The following is a 20333-nucleotide window of genomic DNA, read 5'->3' as shown; positions in this document are numbered from 1 at the left end:
ACATTAATTCAAAAGGGTATATGCACACCGACATTTATTTTCAGTACAGTGGCCAAGATATGGAAGCAACCCAAATGCCCAACTACAAATAAGTAGATTAAGAAGTTATGGTATATAGAATATACAGTGGTGTGCTATGCAGCTCTAAGAAAGAAAATAATCATGCAATTTGCAGAAACATGGATAGAACTAGAGGATATCTTATTGAGTAAAGTAAGTCAGAAGGAAAGGGATAAGTACAGATTGATCTCTCTTGTCTATGGGAATTAAAGATACATAGCAAGGTAGCAACAAAGATCCAAAGGGAACCTAATGGTAGAACTGATCTACAAAATTGATTTGAGGGATGGATAGGTATTTGAAAGGGAGAGGTCCTTGGTAGAGGGAGGTGGGTACACTGGTGATGAGTATAGTGTTGGAGTTATATGCTTGGGAAACTATTACTAATAGTATTGTAAACTACAAAATCACAAACATTAAAAAATTTTAATAGGAAAAAATATTTTATGAAGAGCTCAGTTTAATCCTTGGCAACCCTTAACACACACATGCATACATACAAGCGCACTCATAAAACCAGAACAGTTGATACATTTCTTGCATGCAAAATACAGAATGACATTCTAAAGGAAAAGGGTTCTTGTTTCCTGATATATAAACCCAATCATCTTTGTGTGTGTATAGTGAATATATGTGTGTGTGTTTGTGTGTGTGATACAACATATATGTATGTATAGATATATAAAACTAACCAAAGAAAATCAACATTTTGGAGAGAATACCAGGTGAATTACATCTAGTCTATGTTCCAGTGCTTCGGAGAGATTTAGTACACAAGAGACATCCTATATAATTTTGTAGGGTCAAAGAACAAAAAAAAATCAATACTCTTATTTAATACAAATAAACATATGATACTAAATAAATCACCTGCATAGACATTGTGCTTAAAGAATCTATTCTGAATTACGGACACCTAAAAGTTACATTAACACAAAAATCAAGAAAGAAAGAGCTTAGTTAGAGGAATTAAAGAAAGTCATTGAGACAAAGTCCTAATTGAATAAATTAGAATCATTATTAACTTTTGTTTTACTACAAGAAAAATAAAATCAATATTTCACTTTAAATATCATTTTTCACTTAAAAGAAAAACAAGGGAGATGAGACTTTCTCTGAGAATCATCAAAGCCCATCTCATTTCTTACCCATGCACATACGTGCTCTTTTTCTGTCTACATCTAAGAAGGAGCTTATTTCATATTCATCGGTGAACATGAGAGTGTTTCTGCACTCCTGCTGAGCTAGTGAAGTTTTAAAAAACTTATTAAGGTTCACATGTACTCATGCACTAGTTATTTCAGCTATATATGCCCTTTGAAAAATGTCTAATGACATGTTGGACACCCTGCATATAAATGTCACCACTTGAAATGAGAGTCAGACTTTTGCTCATTGGAATGTTCTCTGCTTGACTTCAGTGTAACATTATCCCTGATCTAATGAAAGCAAATGGTTCTCAGAAACTCCTTTCTAAATAATAGTGCATATTCTTTTTCTGCTACACATATGGGATTAGTAAATAGCCTGGCCAGACATGCAGGAACAATTCTGCTGATGGGTAAAGAAAGAAAATTAAATTGATACCTGTGTGGCACTCGCCTTTTGAGGGTGTTTTCAAAATTTATCATTGCAATAATGGTTTTCTCATATCACTTTTGACCAATGTTGCAGATTTGACTTTCAACATATATGGGAAGTATCTTTAAATCCATATTACTTCTCTCTCTCTCTCTCTCTCTCTCTCTCTCTCTCTCTCTCTCTCTCTCTCTCTCTCTCTCTCTCTCTCTCTCTCTCTCTCTCTAACAAATGACCTTTGGAAATGATTTCCAATAACTGCAGCCAACTTTAAGCTCAAGGCTTGGTAGTAAAGGTCACTCTACATTTAGACTAAATGCGGACAGATTCGTACTCCCTGCAGCACATGATTGCTTTAGGACCTGCTATTGTATTTGACCCAGTCTTCTTTCTAACCCAAGCATTTAGACAGCTTCCATCTGGGTTTAGTTTAAACTTTTTTTTAACTTCAGCACAAATTAAATGACTTTCTATATATGCAAGGAACAAATTTTCTAAGGAATTTAAAAAGAAAGAAAAAGAAAATGGAATATACATGTTGGGATTCTACTACAAGAATTCTATAGTTACATGGGATACTGCTGGCCCAGATCACCATGCATCATGCCTGGATAGTGTGTCCAAGAAATATGGCTTGCCCAGATCCCTAAACTTAATCATGCCCTTCTCTCCAAAAAGACTTTCCTTATGAAAGTGGAGTGAAGTCAGAGACGAAGCTGCTATGCCAGGCAATTCTGCTTAAGCTTCACAGGTTTACCTGATAGAAAACACAAAGAGTTTGGTTTCCACTTCTGAACACAAGAGTGATGGATACTTCTGGCTCCAGGTTTGTTCCCTCCTCAGGCCTGGTGGTTCCCTTCTGAGCTCTCTGCAGATTCCGTGCCCGCCACACAGCCTCTGCACACAGTCTTGGGGGAGCTTTTATTCTTGCCTCACAGAAGTCTGTCTATGGCAGAAATCTCCAAAATGATGTGTCTCTCCCTCTCTGCTTCTCTGTCTCAGCTGCAGTCCGGAACTATGGCAGTGTCGAAGGAGGACGGTCCCCCTGCCCTCCCGAGTCCTCACGCAGCCCTGCAGGGTGCAAAGCAGAGTCGAGTCCTATTACTCAGCCTGTGAGAGTGGGAAGGACAGAGCATAGGCCTGACTTCACCGTCCGGGAATTCCATTGACCAGGCATGTGACTTGGGGATAAAGCATTAGCCCCGGTGCTTACTATTTCCACTGAACAGAATGAGTTCAAATTCCTCTCTGCCAGTTCAGTGAAACAAGGCCCAGTCTTGCCTACCATCTCCTCTTTCTAAATGAATGTCATCATATTCAATTCCCCCAAAAGTCAGATTGCTATAGCTCTGTCTGAATCTTATAAATTCTAAAATGATTACTGATAAACATAGCAGTTTTCAAATTCTAAATTACCATGACTGAGCTCACTCACAGTAGTACATTTAATCCTCCTGATTAGCGTAGATTTGGGGGATACTGTTACAGCCCCTGCAAGGAGTGTTGGCTCGCAGAAGACACCCATTAGAGAATTGCTCCCAGGCTCCCGGTTCTCTTCTAAAGTGGTATTGGGAAGTGACACCCTCTGTCGATGGCCAACACAACACCACGTGAGAATCCAAGAGGCGACTATTCAACTTCAAGCTGGAATTAATTCTGAGATGTGATTTATGTCTGCTGCTCCTCTCCTGCCAATTGAGTTCAGTCTTCTGAAGTCACTCACCCTGGCTGATTCCTGCCACCTGGTTGTCCTCTTCCCCGAATCTTTCCTGGCTCTTCTTGGAAGCCCCTCATCATTTTTTTACCATTTGGCCAGAAATATTGGCTCAGGAAAAACTGATCTAATAATATAGTAGAAGTAAATATCTGCACCTGCGCAGTTTATTGTTCAAAAGACACAGTTCTGCCACCTCCTAACAGCAATTTGACCAGGAGCCTTCTTTGTAAAATGAAAATATTCATAGTGCTCTGCTGCCTGGAATGTGTGCTAGAGGATCTGATGAAATCTTGGAGTGTTCAAAAGAAATTAATATGTTAACCTGGTGGTGAAGCCACGAATAGGCTTTTCAACAGAAATCAACTTTCACGTTGTTCAGAGTGTATTTGTTTTGTCCCCTCTCCCTTCTCTTTGCTGTTGCATTGAGCCAGGGGGTTCACACACACTGGGCTTCAGGGCTTGTGTACTCTAAGTCTCTGGAACCAACTGTCATACCCTTGGTGGCTCTGGTGATCACACCAGTAGGGCCAGATGTCACACTTGGCAATGGTGGGTGGTGCCAGGAATCAAACGTGTAGCCTCATGCGTGCAAGGCAGGTGCTTTGCCACTGAGCCACTCCTGGGCCTGAGAGTAAATTTCAGATTCAGAACATTTACTTCACCTCTTGTCCTCACTTTAATCTTGTCTCATCTGAATGTTTTCTGTTCTTTAAAGTAACTCTTCAGGGGCCGGAGCGATAGCGCAGCGGGTAGGGCGTTTGCCTTGCACGCGGCCGACCCGGGTTCGATCCCCGGCATCCCATATGGTCCCCCAAGCACTGCCAGGAGTAATTCCTGAGCATCGCTGGGTGTGACCCAAAAAAAGCAAAAAATAAAATAAAATAAAAAAAGTAACTCTTCAGTGAAGGAGAGTCCCTTTCTCCCCAAATCTGCACCAACACCAGTTGCTTTTGTTCTTTTGGATGTGGGCCAGTCTCTGTGGTGTGAAATGATATCTCATTGTTATTTTAATCTGCATCTCCCTGATGATTAGTGATGTAGAACATTTTCTCATGTATCTTTTAGCCATTCGGATTTCTTCTTTGAGAAAACTTCTGTTCATTTCCACCACCACCTCCCATTTTCTGATGGGGTTGGATGTTTTCTTCTTGTAGAGTTCGACCAGTGCCTTTATATCCTTGATATCAACCTTTATCAGATGGGTATTGGGTGAATATCCTTTCCCATTCTGTAGACTGTCTTTGTATTTTGGTCACTGTTTCTATGCTGACTGGTTCAGCCCTTTTGGAAAATAATATGTACGATTCTCAAAAAATTAGAAATTGGGCTCCCATTTGACCCAGCAATACCACTCCTGGGAATATATCCCGGAGAGGCAAAAAGGTATAGTAGAAATTACATCTGTACTTATATGTTCAAGCACTGTTTACAATAGCCAAAATCTGAAAAAAATGGAGTGCCCAAAAACAGATGACTGGTTTTGGACTACTATGCAGCTGTTAGAAAATATGAAGTCATGAAATTTGCATATAAGTGGATCAACATGGAAAGTATCATGTTAAGTGAAATGAGTCAGAAAAAGAGAGACAAACGTAGAAAGAACACACTCATCTGTGGAATATAAAGTAGCAGAATGGGAGACTAACACCCAAGAGTAGTAGAGACAGGAGTAGTAGTAGTAGTAGCAGACCAAGACGTCTGCCCCACAGTTTGGAAACTGACCTCACATGCTGGGGGAAAAGGTAGCAGAGATAGAGAAGGGAATACCAAGTAGAGAATGTTGGGAGGACCCATTCGGGTTGAAAGATGCGTGCCTAAAGTAGACTATAGACAGAACATGATGGCCACTCAATACCTCTATTGCACACTACAGCACCTAAAGGGAGAGAGAACAAAAGGGAATGCCCTGCTGCAGAGGCAGGGTGGGATGGTGGTGGATGGGGTGGGGGTGGTGGGAGGGATACTAGGAACATTGGTGGAGGAGAATGGGCACTGGTGGAGGGATGGGTAAACAATCACTGTATGACTGAAATGCAAACATGAAAGTTCATAAGTTTGGTACTGTACCTCATGGTGAGTCACTAGTAAAAAAAATTTTAAATAAAATAAAATAAAGTAACTCTTCAGTGCTCCTGAAAGTCCCAAAAGAAACTAGAAGAGAAACGTGGTTATTTCTCAACTATCACCCCTTACCTGATGAAAAAACTTCATCATGGCCAGAAATGCCTACAGTGTCCACTACATATTCCTAAATCCTATTTTGTTTTATAATTTAAGTAGATTCTACTTCTGTCATTGCATTATATATCGGGTTTTAAAACTTAAATAAAGAAAATAGAGCTCTTTCTGAGCTGTCATAGACCCTCCACTTAAGATTTTGCAATGTTTTCATAAATTGATGGAACACACCAAAATAGAGTTCATAAAATGTGTGACCCAGATGGTAGCTAAATTAGAAATATCTTGGTTACATCCAAAAGATCATGGCAGATGTATAAAGGGTTTTGTTCCATGAAAGCTAGTAAGATTTATGATAATATTTTTAATTTTAATGACCATCTAATTGGGTAACTCAACATGAGAGATTTAGAAGACATGAGAAGTAAGTAGTGTGTGGTACAAGAGATTATTAGTTGGTCACTTAGCACCAGGGATAAAAAAGAATAGCACATAGACTCTGGTGGAGGAAAAAGATACAAAAACTCATCATTAAAATTGAATATGATAAATGTCTAGGATGATCAAAGTGATCCAGTCTGGATTTCAAAAACCATGTCACAATTCCATGTGTTCATGAGTTAATTGGAAAAACTCTTTCAATCCCCTTGGGAACTATACCCACTATCCTGTGGCTTTGTGTTACTAATTGAGATTTATACTTCGGGATATAGCATTGATTTATTTGTTCATGTATAGGTTCATCAAGTCCCTCATTAGGATAGGTACCATATCAGCACTAGGAATTCTACTTAAAGCAAAGTAGACCCAGTCCCAGCAGACCATTCTCGGGGCTTTTGAGCTCATAACCAGAAACAATTGACAAAAAATTAAATTAGCAATAAAATTGTAGATTGTCGTAAGCCAAGATGGAAGTATACAGAGGTACTGACTGAGAATAACCAGAAAATTCTTTCTTAAGCCATCTGGTTAGACCACTTTAATAGGAGACATTTGAACAGCAACAGAGAGAGAGAGAGAGAGAGAGAGAGAGAGAGAGAGAGAGAGAGAGAGAGAGAGAGAGAGAGAGAGAGAAGAGAAGAGAAGAGAAGAGAAGAGAAAGACACACACAAATCGTCTTTCGGTCAAAGGCAATGTTCCAGAAATGTTGAAAAGAACAACTTGGGATAATCAAGTGACTAAAAGTAGGCCACTGTGGCTGGAGTTTAGGTCAGAGAAGCAGGTGTCCTGCTGAAGGCAGAGGCTATCATGAAGGGCCATGGGAAGAAACTGAACTCTACTCTCAGAGTCTTGAAGCTTTGAAACTAGAACCACGGGTAAAACACAAATATGAAAGGACATCTGAAATCAGAGCCCAGGCCAGGAAACATGCCACCACCCCATGAACCAGCCTCCTGTCCCCCAAATTACATTAGCAGGACTCACACCCCACTCTGCCTCTACCTTTTCTTCCAAGAGTCCATTCTCAGTGCAAATACTTATAAAGTGAAGTGAAGTGAAGTGATGCTATTTATCTGGTCAACACCACACCGTGGCTCCCTGTGCCATCAAGTCAAAGTCAGAATTCTCACCTTGGCTTCTAAGTCCTCCTCTGAACTGACTCTGTCCGCATTGCCCACACCCACGTCCTTGCTTTCCTTGCAATGTGCAGACAGGAGATGCTCTCACTTTAGGGCCTCTTGCTGCTCCCTCTGCCCCACACCCTCTTTCCTGCATGGTGCCAACTCACTCCCTTCACCTCCTTCAAATCCTCCTTCAGTGTCATTGCTCTGACAGACACCCAGTTAACCCCAAGGTGCTACTGCCCTACCCCCCACAGATCTGACACTCCCAGCTGGCCCTTCCTGCTCTGGTTTTGCTTTTTCCTCAACACTCACTATCACCTATATTCTCTTGCCACAGATTCGATAGTTGGCTGGCTTACTGCATCTTCAGCTCACTGTCTGTGCTCCCCTCTAGAGTTCAGACGAGGCCAGAGCCAGGAGAGATGCTCACAGACATATAGCTTTACTGCCCGCTGGGTCTGTAAAGAGGGTCTCCTTTCCAGACAACTGAGATCTAGATGAGGCTAGATGTTGTTTATTTTATTTGTTTTTTTCTTTTTTTTTTTTTCAGGGGAAGGCGGTATTTAATCAGGTTGTTTTGCCAGGAGAACTGAACCAAACCTGGGCCACATCTTTGATAGCCAGTGCTTTCAGCCTCATTCCCCCTCCTTCCAGCGTGGCCTTCTTTGCCTTCCAGATAGAGCCAGACCAGTGGTCTTGGTCCATGGGTAAAGTAAGCAAAATCTCCCCAAAAGCCATCATGGGAAAAACAGGAGCAAGCACTACACTTTAAGGCACTGTGACTTTACAATCACTTGTTATTTCAACTTGATGTGGTCTAATATGTCCCATTTGTTTGGTAATATGTCATAGGAACTTTGAACATATCTTCTACTTCTACTTTGAACATATCTTCACATCACTTTTAACATATCTTCAGTCTAATGTAGGCTGAGTGATCTTCTCTATCTTGTCTTTTGAGGAGTTTTTTGGTTTTGATTTCCCCCTTTCCTTCTCTTTGTTGTGATGATGGGGATTTGGTTATGAAACCCACACACTTGGTTGTGGTGCTCACCAGGACTTTTCTTGGTTATGGCACCAAGGATCAGAAACAACAGTGCTGCCGCTATTGCACCCAGCATATAGGCTAGTGCCAAAGATGTAACTCAAAGTCTAATGCCTACTATGTAGGTGCAACACCACTGAATCACATTCCAGGCCCTTAAGGTTTTTGATGACATGTTTTTTATTGAAGTATGCTGTTAAGTACTAGTCTGCATGCAGACTTTATTCCATAGAGAGAGCTATAACAGAACCCATCAACAATCAATACTAATTACCTACTGCACAAGCTGGGTCTTTTGTTCAGGCCCCAGAGGAATAAGCAGCCACATCTGCCTTAAAGTAGTTTGCATTCCCTTTGCAAAAACAGAACAATATATGAATCGCTTTGCAGAATAGCTATGTTTAAAATTAACTTGAGAATTCAGAAATGGGGGAACCCACTGAAGGTGAGTTTGGAGAAGGGAAGGTGAGGCTATTTGGAGAAGGGAACGAGACACTCCCTATGCTGAGCCCGAAGGACCTGGACAAGAAGAACAGAGCCAGAGAGAGAATGTTTCTGCCTGGAAGAGCAGCATCAACCAATACAAGGAGGATCAGACTTGGAAATAGAAGGTAGCATAAACCTCTCTGGTTAGAGAGCAGTCTGGCTGTAGCGTAGACCCCACCATTGAAATCCTTGCTAGCTCTTCGATGACTTTACCAGCTTTAAATAAGTCAGTTAAGTCCTTTGTGTCTTGACTTCATTAGTAAATGACAATAGGTATAGTTTCTACCAGAAAGAATATAGAATGGACATAATACGTCAAGGCATAAGATGGCAGACATGAAGAGTTAATTTGGATAGAGGAGCTGAGAATGGTGCAGATTTTTCAGGGTTTTGAATATGAGCGGAGAAGTCTGTTTTTTATTCTACAGGCAAACATGTGTTCCAACAGCAGCTTAAAGGTCTTCATCAGAAAGTATGGAATGATAAAGTTGCAACAGGGTGAGTGTGGGCTGAAAGATAGAGGTAGGGGGACTGCTTGGAGGCAGAAACAATTTTCAGTTGTGGGAACTGAAAAAAAAGTGTATCCCAACAATAGCAATAGTTAGGAGCTTACAGATCTTTAAGATGTGAAGATATGCTCAACTCCTACCAGTTGGCTGACTACTGGGGACAAAGAAAGGTGCAAAAATGGCCCACAGTTTCAAGATCCGAAACTGATAAAAAGCAAAAGGATAGTAGCAACTAAAACAGTGAAAGAAAGAGCAGAACATATTCTAAGGGAAAGGTTCCAGATTCTATTTAAAACACTGAAATACCAAAGTCAGACTATTTAGAAAGCAAGTAGATACGATAAACTGAAGCTTCGCTAATTTAGACTATACTCAAATGTCACTCACAGAACCTTCCCCAATAGCATATCAAAATATCTCCTGTATGCTTTATCTCATTACCTTAATTAATTTTCTTCATTATACTTCATGGTACAAATTTCTTTTCTTTTTTTTTTTTTTTTTTTTTGCTTTTTGGGTCACACCCAGCGATGCTCAGGGGTTATTCCTGGCTTTGCACTCAGAAATTACTCCTGGCAGTGCTTGGGGGACCATATGGGATGCCGGGGATCGAACCCGGGTCGGCCGCGTGCAAGGCAAACGCCCTACCCGCTGTGCTATCGCTCCGGCCCCTTTGGTACAAATTTCTATTACTATTTGTTTATTTGCATGGTATTTGTTCTTCCTGGCTCTATGTAATGTAATGTTCGAAATGGATACTCTTATCTATTGCTCTGTCAGAGACAGGGGCCCTATTGCCTTTCAAAAACTATTTTGTGATATAAAAACATTTTTAATCCGTGTGAAATATATATATATATCACTGTATCACTGTGATCCCATTGCTCATCGATTTGCTCGAGTGGGCACCAGTAACATATGCATTGTGAGACTTGTTACTGTTTTTGGCATATCAAATACGCCACGGGTAGCTTGCCAGGCTCTGCCGTGTGATGGGATACTCTCGGTAGCTTTCCAGGCTCTCCGAGAGGGGCAGAGGAATTGAACCTGGGTCGGCCACGTGCAAGGCAAACACCCTACACGCTGTGCTATAGAGGCCAGAGAGATAGTACAGTAGGTAGGACACTTTCCTTATATGTGGTGAACCCGGGTTCGACCCCCAGCATCAGTCCTCTGAGACAGCCAGGAAATCCCTTAGCACATAACCAGGAGTAAGCTATAAGTATAGCTGGGTGTGGGCTATAAAACAAATAAACAAAACCTCCAATATATTTATATTTAAATATATGTAAGTATTTATATGTGCTTATATAAAACCAAAGGTCACCTCAACCTGTAGAGAACAAGAAGGACTTCGTAGTAAAGAATGTTAAAGCAAAGCTGTATTCAAAGAGACAAAGGAGCTAGTGAAACAGACTTGAGACAAGACCTGAAGCTATGTGGAGATTTTGTGTACGGAAAGGTGATATTTCAAATCAGTGGAAGAAAAATGTATTCTTTACTTGACAGCTTGGCAAAACTTGACTTAGTCATTTAGAATAAAAATATATATGAATCCTATTTTCAAGCATTGCCCTGGAAGTTTCAAATAGCTCAAAAATTAAGTAAAAGATGCCATCTTAAGAAATAATTAATTTGGGGCTGCAATGATAGTACAGTGGGTAGGGCATTTGTCTTGCATGTGGCTGACCCGAGTTCGATTCCCAGCACCTCATATGGTCCCCTGAGCACCACCATGAGTAATTCCTGAGTGCAAGCCAGGAGTGACCCCTGTGCATTGCCAGGTGTGATCCAAAAAGCAAAATACAATTATTATTATTATTATTATTAATTTTTAAAGTACTGGAAAAAATAGCTGATTTAAAAAAAATAAAAGGATTACAAAAAGCTCGAGTGGCCTGAAGTGCATAGCAGTACAGTGAAGGTTAATAGGTGTACTTCACCAATTGTAGCTACGACACAAAAAATACTTTTCATATTCTCTATCAAAGAACAGTAGAGTTAAAAATTTCTCTATAATTTAATACACAAGTATCTAATTTTTGAATTTTTGGTTTGGGGCCACACGCAGCAATGCTCAGGGTTTACTCCTGGCTCTGTTCTCAGGGATCACTCCTGGCAGGGCTCAGGGAACTTTATAGGGTACTGGGGATCAAACCCAGGTCAGCAGCATGCAAGGCAAGTGCCCTACCTGCTGTATTATTTCACTGCCCCGGGACTGAGAAGACACTTTGAACTTTCACTTTATACCTTCTTGATTTTGGAATTATTACAATGAATGCAATTAAATTTAGAATTTTATAAATAAATAATAATGCCTTCGATATTCAGAACATATCCTTTTGAATTATTCCTTTAAAAGTGTATCACAACTAAAAATATATCAATAAAATTATTATGTAGTTTGAAATTCCATGAATCCATATACTAGCACAGGACATTTACTTCCTGCCACATTTGGAGATTGTGAGTTTCTGAATTTGAGCTTCTGCAGAACTTTCTATAAATATTTATAGAAATGAACAATTCAAACCACGTTTTGTTATCACCAGTAACCACCAAAACTTAGCCAGGGGAAATTTCAAATGCTAAAATAATTAATGTATCTCAAAATGCACAAGTGTCCCTTGTTCAGTTTAACACAAACTCCCATTTCTTGTTTTAAATGTTGAGGAAACCAAGAAACTGGCAAGAAAGCTGAAGCTATAGTGTATGAGAGGAAGATGTATGATTAATCTTAGAAACTGCATTAAATAACTATTTCTGTGTATGTGCGTCTGTCAGAAGCAAACTTTGTTTGAAAGCTGAATTCCAAACCAGTATCAGCATTTCATCAGAACTTCTTTTAAACCAGTACTACATGCAATACATTCTGGCTTCATTTCCAACACATTTCAGGCAGGGAAATAAGATGTTTAAAAGCCCCAAAGTCAGACAGGGAGATGGCTCAGTGGCTGAAGAGCCTGCCTTACAAGCATGCGACCATGAGCTTCATCCCCGGTATCGCCCACATGCCCTGCAGCTATCATGGCAGCTCAGCCTTGGTGACCCCCTGTGCTGCAAGTGAATTCCAGCCACACACACAGCCAGCTGTGTGCAAGCACCACAGCTAAAGGTTTTGCAACCAGTCCAGCCAGGTACACAACCCCCTGAGAGACTGCAGCTGAGAACATGCTTGGCCAACACAACTAAAAAGAGTTTGATTCACCATCGAGCATGAATGCAAAGACCACAACTAAAGAAGTGCAATCCCACACCAGGGCTGAGAGTGTGAACACCACAACCCAATGTGCGAGCCTTATCACCAACCATTAGCAACAACGCCATTAACAGAGGGAAGGGAAGCGGGCCGGATGAATGACTGAGTAAGAAAAATGAAGTGCAAAAGCTCTTTCAGTTACAAAAGTAGAGAAGAAGATTCATCTTAAAAATTGAACCTAGGGGGACCCTCTGTGCCTAAAGACTTTGATTCCAGAGACCTAACACATTCGGGCATCCAGCGCAGCTTCTAATAACAATGCACTGGGACTGTGAACTGGGCTGCAACTCTGTGCTGCCCCGGGGGTGGATCTTTCCTCCCCACCCTGTCTTCCTGCACGGAAAATGGCGGCGGCAGTAGCAGCATCCACATGGCAAGAGCCATCTTCTAAGACTCCTAACCCAGAGGTATTCGATTTTTACACTTAGGGCTCCTAGGGAATCATGGGAAGTGGGTGTAACCAGCACGCCCTCAGCCCAGATAAATTCGGAGCTGCTGAGAGTGAAACGGACCCTCGGCGCCTAAAGACTTTGATTCCAGAGACTTCTTACAGCAATACACTGGGACTGTGAGCTGGGCTATGCAATTTCTGGCAGAATTTTCCCTGGACTTTATACAGAAATCCAAAACCAAAATCCAAAATCCAAAACTTAACATCTCTTAATTGTCAGCAATGTGAAACGGTTCCTTTTTAACAGGTCTGACTTGGGGGGGGAACTCCAAATAATAACAGTGAGTTTTTGTTGAAATATTGAAGGTTATTAATGTAGCAGCCACTTCTCTGGACTGTGAACTAAGCAAAAGCCCCAAGCTGGCCGAGAAGAGGAAATATCCCTCTTTCCCGGTTGTTTCCCATTTTCAGGGAGAAACGGGGCGTGGTGTACACCATACTATGAGGCACGGGAAGGGAGCTGAGGGGGAAAAAAAAAAGGAAAAGGAAAAAGAAAAAAAAGAGTTATGTACTTGGAGCAGTGGGGCTACATATCTCTTCATTCTCAGCAATGGAAAACTAATTATCAAATGCATCCTTGGTAGTAGGGCTGTCTTTCTCGGGGGAAACTCCAACAACAATAGTGAGTTTTGTGTTGAAATTTGGAACGTAATCAAGGTAAAGAGAAAATGAAGTGAAATTCATCAGTTATACAGTCGGGGGGGGATATACTGGGGTTTTTGGTGGTGGAATATGGGCACTGGTGAAGGGATGGGTGTTTGAATATTGTATAACTGAGACATAAGCCTGAGAACTTTGTAACTTTCCACATGGTGATTCAATAAAAAGTTAAAAAAAATTGAACCTAGGTAAGAGAGCTCAAAGGGCTGAGTTCATGTTTTACATGCAGGAGGTCCTGGTTTGATCCCTGGCATTGCATGCCCCTCCCCACAAGCACCCTCAACAAATGATGGTCTCTAAGCATTGCCGGACATGGCCCATCACCTTCACCCAAGTTTCCAAATACCAGATTACCGTTATTGAAAATGTAACATTCATGTGTAATTCTGTTTTAAAGTATAAGACAACAGGGACATATTTTTTACAGCTTTGACTCACTCTTCCTAAACCTTTTTATCCTTCTTTTCCTCAGTGCCCGGGATGAAGCTCAGGAGCTCCCACATGCAAAGCAAATTCTCTACGACTGCAAAAATTCACGAGCTCCCTTTATGACTTTTTATTTAGCAAGAAATTAAGAGATTTATTTAGAAACAGAAGTTCCCTGTTATTCTATTAATTTTTTTTCTGATTTTTTACAAGAAATATTAGAGAACCATAGGTTTTCTAAAGCCTTACGCCTCTTAAAATTACTGGGAAAAAATGCTTAATAAAAATTACTAATAATACTTAACTTTCCCAATTTACTCTTCCCATCCTAGATGATCAGTTCGATCTGTCAACCTGAGAATTCAGAAAGAAGCAAACATAATTAGTTGAGAAAACTTAAAGCAGTTTCTATGAATAAATTATTTATTCTAAACTATGTCATTTTAGAATAGATGGCAGTAGATTATATTTAGGTTTATTCTGTTTTCCAGTTGCATCTCATCAGGTAGCAGGATTCTAATTTTTTTCTTTGTTTTTTATCAAACATTCTTTCATCAACATATTTTCCTGTCCTACTGTGAGAAGTTTCCTTCCTGTTCCCTCACTGGTTCAACCGACTGGGCACAGGATCCTATACCTATAAATTGACTCAATATCTGATAGTATCTAAGATTTAGTTGCTGTTAACTCTCCAGATTTCTTAAAATATTGTTTTCCAGGAGTAAAGAGAAAAGGGAACATATATGAAACTCTTGCAGGCACTTGGCACACATTATTCATTTCGTTTTCATAGCAATGATATGAAATCAATTCCGTCATTATACACACCTCTCTGAATTGCACCCTATAGCTTAGCAGTGCTAAATAACTTCCCCAAGGCTGCATGGCTCATGATTGGCAGAACCCAGACTTGAACTCCAGTCTGTGAATGCCAGAGCCTATGCTCCAGGCCAAGGTCAGATGAAGGAGTAAGCCAGCCAGCTTCTGCCCAGAGGTGCCAGTCTATAAAAAGCATAGGGCTTCACTGGAGTAAATGAATCCTATGGTCTCAGTTCACTGGGATTTCAACACACAAATCTGCACATAGTGATTCATTGATTGTATTCCCTCCCAAACAGGCTGCTGTGCAAGAGTGGTGATGCTTACAGGCGCCAGTACACAGAGCCTCAGCTGAGGGTATCTGTGAAATACCACGGCACACAGCGCCATGCCACTCTAGATCAGGGCCCATCAACAAGATGCCCCTACCTGAGTTCCCTGATCCGGTCACTGCTAGTTAAAATTCTAAACTAAAATAATGCCTAGCTTAGTGCTAAGCTTTGGGAATTATTTTGTTCTGTTGAGCTTTACATTGTTTTTTGTTGGGATTTGGTTTTGGTCTTAGTGTTTGGTGGACTGGAGCAATAGTACAGCGGGTAGGGCATTTTCCTTGCATGCGGCTGACCTGGGTCTGATTCCCCTGTCCCTCTCGGAGAGCCCGGCAAGCTACCCGTGGTGTATTCATTATGCCAAAAATAGTAACAAGTCTCACAATGGAGACATTACTGGTGCCCGCTCAAGCAAATCGATGAACAGTGGGACGACAGTGCTACAGTGCTTAATTTTTGCTACCACACACAGAAGTGTCCAGGGGCTTAATTTTGGCTGTGTGCTTAGGCCACTCTGGGCATTGCTCAGGGACCTATGTCATGCCAGGTGTTGATTCGAGGTCAGCTGCATGCAAAGTAAGAACCCCATACTCTGTACTGTCTGTCCAGCCCCTAGGTTTACATTGTTTTCCAGGAAAGTGGTTGAATTTGGTCACTGTAAGTAATGAAAGAAAGAACATCACAATTCTTAACATTTGAAAACAGATGAGCCTCTGATTTCCCAGACCAAAGCTCCTCTCATCTTAAGGTGGCCTTACCTCTGATCACAAGGTGAAATGACCTGCATACTTCTCCTTATCTTGCACATGTATTTGTTGTTTCGCTTCTGTGTTCTCTTTGTGCTCTTCTTTTAAACACAGTATCAATGCCAGCCATTTCCTTTGGTCCGCACTCTTATAGTGCATACCTCAAACAAAGCAAGTTTCTCTCTCTTTAAAACAGGGCTTTCCCTCCTTTTCCACATCACACTCAGCGGGTGTCTGTGTGGAAGGAGCATGCATCCGTGGAGTAAGCAGACAAGAATGCTGGACTTAGGAGAGCAAAGGGTTTAGTGACCTGTCCTCTCCAGGCCCTACCTAACAGACTCAGAAGCAGGTTGGGACAGGGGTGGTCAATATTTTGAACACAGTTGTCTAGTTTTCATGGAGCCCTCACTGAGATGCTAACATAGGAACACTTGATTTTTCATTCTTTGATTGAGACCTACTTCTGATTTTCTCACTGATGCTGAATGCATCAAGAAAAATAAAGCATCACTTATTAGCAATGTGCATTGAAGTCTAAGATGATCAGGTTTGTTCCTAGACAAGGAAAAAACTGCCCTTTCTTATCCTCCCGCAGGGGGATAATCGTACTTTCAGCCCACTGTTTGGAAAGGGTGCAAACCGGGACAGCCTGTCATTATGTTTGTTAGTGGATCTCATCAGTATCCAGGTTGGTAGTTGAGAAACAACCTATTCTTCACGTTGTGGTGATTACTTGAAGTGTAAGACTAGAACTGTCTCCAAGTAAATTCATAAATTATTTCACTAAAATTTTTGTGACTACTTTTAAATAAAAGTGAGTAATGAAATAAAATATGCAATGTGATTCAATTTGTTCTCCTATGTTTTATAGAACTCTAGGATTTCCATCTTTTAATTTTAAGCTATCTTGCTTTTAATAATGATATCAGGGCTTCAGTTCCACACCTATTTCCTTATGTTAATAAAGTTTATGATTTCTTTCTAAATTCACCTAAAACATTTTTATTACAAAACTTTGGACTTTGCTGCCCTGGCTACAAATCCATGGGCCGTACTATCATTTAGTAATCCTCTCCTGTGGGTGGGACTTGAGTTAGAATTAATATGCCTAAAAACAGCACTTCCTACTTACCAGGTTCTGTGTTAATTATGATACATGCACATGTCATTCAATCCTCAGTAAAACTCATGATAATAGCCATTTTAGAGGAAGAAATCCAGGTTTATAGATGCTAAGTAATCTGAGGTCACATAGAACTGGTACTGTACTCTGTGATTTCCAGGTGTGAGCTTGTGAGCACTGCATTCAGTTGTTGCAGGATTTTCTTCAAGTTATTCAAGGTGTTTGTGTTTGAAGAGACATAGAATGTTTTCACTGTGTTTTTTTTTTCATTATGATCTTTTAAAATACCAGCTTGAATCTGTGCCTCTGAGCACCCTAGGGCTCAGTGAAGTTTTTCCATTTGGACAGCTGGGGGAGCTTGTAGGCAGCTAATCTTTTCATTCTCTGTATTCTCAAAAAGAGACCAACCAACTCCATAACAAGCACTGGCATTAACTTTTATATCTAGTCCTGGTAATCACTTACGATACAGAGAGTTCTAGAAGTGTGGTGATACTGCCACTTTTAGGTTTTGCCCAAAGTGTGCATGTGCAAGAGACACAGAGGTAACCTTGAGGTCTGTGCTGTCACAGGAAGTGACCCAATTGTGTATCTCTGAAGCAACCTTTTTTCTTAATCAGGGTCTGTCTGTCCAGGGCAGAAGGAAGTTAGCATGGAGTAGAGGAGTATTCTGTATTTAGAAGCTTGTGTTTAAACTTGCCCAGCTAGAAGAGGGTTGGCTTTGTTTTGTTTGTTTATGTCCTCAGTAGAGTGTCTGCTATTTTAGCATGCAGTCAGTATTTGCTGAATGAGTGAATGGACAAATTTATTAATTTATTGAAGTCTCCATTTCCCCCATCTAAGTAACAGGCTCAGTTTTGGAGTTTAAAACAAGCAAATAAAAAGTCTTATTATAAAACCAGTTGTCAGTTATTTATCTGATGCCATCCCATCTCAGCGATGATTTCTAGAAGTTTCTACATCTCCAGAGTTTGCTCTAACAGAAACACAGTACCACCTACCACCTGCCACCTACTAGTATTTTCCCATTACACCAGACACCTTCACAGGTGTTGCTGCAATAACTTGGATCTTAGTATCAAAGGGATATCTCAGCAATCCCAATAGATAATGCCTTCTGTCCAGCTGAGCTGTCCATTCAGCTGGCCAAATAAGTCAACAGATATCTATAAAAAACATATCAAGGAAACAGCGGTCACTCTCAGATTGAGATAAAATAGTAAAGGAGCATTTAAAAGAGTCTGTTTCCAACATATAGAAAGGAGAGAAATAAGCAGACTGTGAGGGGGAATGGACCAGTCCAGGCAAGTGACATTTGTGATGCAGCCAGTGCAGACAAGAGACACTGGGGACAGGAAAGGAGGAGTTCTGTAAGAGTGTCTTCATCTAAATGCTCTCTTCTTGAGGAGTTTTTGCTGGAATCCACAGACCAATGTTGAGCTTCCTTCCCCACTGTTCCTGCTGTATCTTCAATCATACTGGAATTGGTGCTTATCTCCTGCTATGCCACAGGAAGGGCAGATCCTATTTCTCATCCATGCATTCCTGTATCTAGCCTACAATCAATATAAGATTAACTTTCAAACATTCTATCTGGGATGATTGAACAAATGGAGGTGTGACTGAATGTCTATCCTAATGTACAAAGAAGAAAAGACGTTTGAAAGTCTCAACCACGACTTCTTACCCAAATTGTTCCCTTTGGTTGAATGTCGTAAACTTCTAATGAAAAAAAAAAAAAGCAATGTCCAAAATATAAGTGATTGTCATCCTCTTCCACCATAAAACAAAGTGTTCAAGTATATTTCTTCTATCTTTTGATATTTTTATAAGCAAGTTAATTTATACAGCGTTGTCGACTACAATTAAAATATGGCTCTCTATCATTATGTGGGGCTGGAGCGATAGCACAGAGGGTAGGGCGTTCGCGTTTCACATGGCCGACCTGTGTTCGATTTCTCCGTCCCTCTCGGAGAGCCCGGCAAGCTACCAAGAGTATCGCTCCCACATGTAGAGCCTGGCAAGCTACCTGTGGAGTATTGGATATACCAGAAACAGTAACAAATAAATCTCACAATGAGAGATGTTACTGGTGCTTGCTCGAACAAATAGATGAGCAACAGGATGACAGTGACAGTGACTGATCATTATGTGCAAACTTTACTGTATTATTTTTAATAGCTGCAAGCTATGCCTTTTCAAACCTGTCAGAAACCAAAAATAGAATGGTGGAAGGCTCAAAAATCAGAAGGTATAGCCACTTCCACCTCTATGATCTGATCTTGACTAACTTCTATAAGCCCCAGTCTTAGTTAGCTATTTGTACAACTGGAGCTGCCAACAGCCATATCTCAATAAGACAGTTAAGAAGACTGAGAGAAAGAGCATCTGGCATCCCTCTATGGTAATGGTATATTGTTAGTGCTTATGAACTATTAACAGGGGTAATTATTAGCTCATCCTATTAATGCCTACACATTGTAAGTCAATAAAGACATGTGACAAAGTATCACTGTATCACTGTCATCCCGTTGCTCAATGATTTGCTCGAGTGGGCACCAGTAACTTCTCCATTGTGAGACTTGTTGTTACTGTTTTTAGCATAACACATGACAAAGTAGTGAAGAAAAATCACAAAACAATGTTAATAACTGAAATGCTGTTTTAGAATAAGGAAAATATAACAAATCCAAAACAGTAGATTGCATAAATATATTTTCTAAAAAAATAATGCCATCCTTTTTGAAATTCAAAGTTGACAAAAGTGCTGAGAAATAAGCCCTTGGAATATCCTAGTGTTAATAAAGTCTTGGTAAAATTCTTTAACTCATCATTAAAGGAATCTATGCTAAAGAAAGGGATATATATGTACTCAAAGATATGTTCATGAGTAGTCGTCAGTGTTGTCTAAAAGAAGCTACCCTTCCACATAGTCATACCCTTGACATCTCAGAGGCATTTATAAGCTCTGATACATTTAATAAATGTACTATGTAAACATGCCTAATCTTGTAGATTGAGAATAATTAATGGCATACAAATGGTTATGTTATGATAAATTATCATTTAATTCCACTTAACTGGAAAAATGGAGGGTTTTAGTTATCTTTTTTAAAAGATAAAAATTAAATGTATGAAAGAAAAAGGAAAATTAAAATATACAACAGTTACCAAATCTTAGCTATAGTTGGTAGGGCCCTTGTTAATTTCATCTATATTTTCTCAATTTTTCACAGCACTGATTCACTATTAATAGATATAATAAGATCTTTTAATACAGCCATCTCTATTCATTCCATTTTACTTGAAATTCAGACTTCTTTATCATGTAATGATATAATTATTGAGAAGTAGAATATACAGTGAAACATACAGAAAAATT

General features: G+C 40.2%; 1 protein-coding gene across 5 annotated transcripts in view; it reads left to right on the top strand.

Moving 5' to 3' along the window:
- The window catches only part of CHST9 (carbohydrate sulfotransferase 9), a 298929-nt gene that overhangs the window by 212685 nt on the left and 65911 nt on the right, over nucleotides 1-20333 (top strand). The gene's annotated exons all lie outside the window — the stretch shown is intronic.

This window comes from Sorex araneus, chromosome 2 (genome assembly GCF_027595985.1).
Source record: "Sorex araneus isolate mSorAra2 chromosome 2, mSorAra2.pri, whole genome shotgun sequence".
In the NCBI taxonomy this organism is placed as follows: domain Eukaryota; kingdom Metazoa; phylum Chordata; class Mammalia; order Eulipotyphla; family Soricidae; genus Sorex; species Sorex araneus.
Note: the sequence above shows the minus strand (reverse complement) of the source record. Positions and strands in the feature narration are given on the sequence as shown.